Source organism: Seriola lalandi, unplaced genomic scaffold, assembly GCF_002814215.2.
Source record: "Seriola lalandi dorsalis isolate HSWRI2012SDOR001 ecotype SW California unplaced genomic scaffold, Sedor1 jcf7180001962370, whole genome shotgun sequence".
Lineage (NCBI taxonomy): Eukaryota > Metazoa > Chordata > Actinopteri > Carangiformes > Carangidae > Seriola > Seriola lalandi.
Window position 1 is genome coordinate 1 of NW_019433039.1, and position 981 is coordinate 981.

Consider the following 981-nt stretch of genomic DNA (forward strand, 5'->3'; position numbering starts at 1 on the left):
TAGTTAATTTTGTAATCATGTAATTAAGCAGTTAGTATACTATTATTACAAATGTATAATTGATAAGTGAAGAAATAACTACTCCCATACTTGTGATGCCACCTATTAGGGATGGGAGAACTTGAGTCTGCACCACTGCAACGGGGTTGATCTCCCGACCTGGGCATATAATGCAGCCGTCGCACAAGGACCAATGTGCTTGCTCAGGCAGCACATATGAAAAATTGGAATCGATACAGAGAAGATTAGCATGGCCCCTGTGAAAGGATGACACGCAAATTCGTGAAGCGTTTCCACATTTTCATCTGCTGCCGTAGAGCAACTAAAAATAAGGGTTGCCAGTTACTGTGTGGACTGACTGGTCTTCCTTGTGAGGCTTTGCAGCTGTAAGCAGTACATAGAGCAGGCATGGCCAAATGAGGAACTGGCAAAATGAGGTTGGTTGCCTGTTGCTTGTGTGGACTGACTGGTCTTCCTTGTGAGGCTTTGCAGCTGTAAGCAGTACATAAAACAGGCGTGGCCTAATGAGGAATGGGGACGGTTTCCTGTTGAGGCTGGAAAAATTGTTTTCAGTGTCAGAGATTTTGGTCGTACTGTGCTAGTTAATTTTGTAATCATGTAATTAAGCAATTAGTATACTATTATTACAAATGTATAATTGATAAGTGAAGAAATAACTACTCCCATACTTGTGATGCCACCTATTAGGGATGGGAGAACTTGAGTCTGCACCACTGCAACGGGGTTGATCTCCCGACCTGGGGATATAATGCAGCCGTCGCACAAGTACCAATGTGCTTGCTCAGGCAGCACATATGAAAAATTGGAATCGATACAGAGAAGATTAGCATGGCCCCTGCGAAAGGATGACACGCAAATTCGTGAAGCGTTTCCACATTTTCATCTGCTGCCGTAGAGCAACTAAAAGTGAGGGTTGCCAGTTACTTGTGTGGACTGACTGGTCTTCCTTGCGAGGCTTTG

The 981-nt window shown here is 43.9% G+C and overlaps 2 non-coding genes across 2 annotated transcripts; both read left to right on the top strand.

Annotated features, from left to right (window-relative positions):
* Window positions 1–195: 195 nt before the first annotated feature.
* On the top strand, window positions 196–302 carry LOC111670957 (U6 spliceosomal RNA). Its single transcript, XR_002761896.1, has one exon. It is a non-coding gene; the product is annotated as a U6 spliceosomal RNA (small nuclear RNA).
* A 492-nt stretch (window positions 303–794) lies between these two features.
* On the top strand, window positions 795–901 carry LOC111670914 (U6 spliceosomal RNA). Its single transcript, XR_002761894.1, has one exon. It is a non-coding gene; the product is annotated as a U6 spliceosomal RNA (small nuclear RNA).
* Window positions 902–981: the final 80 nt, after the last annotated feature.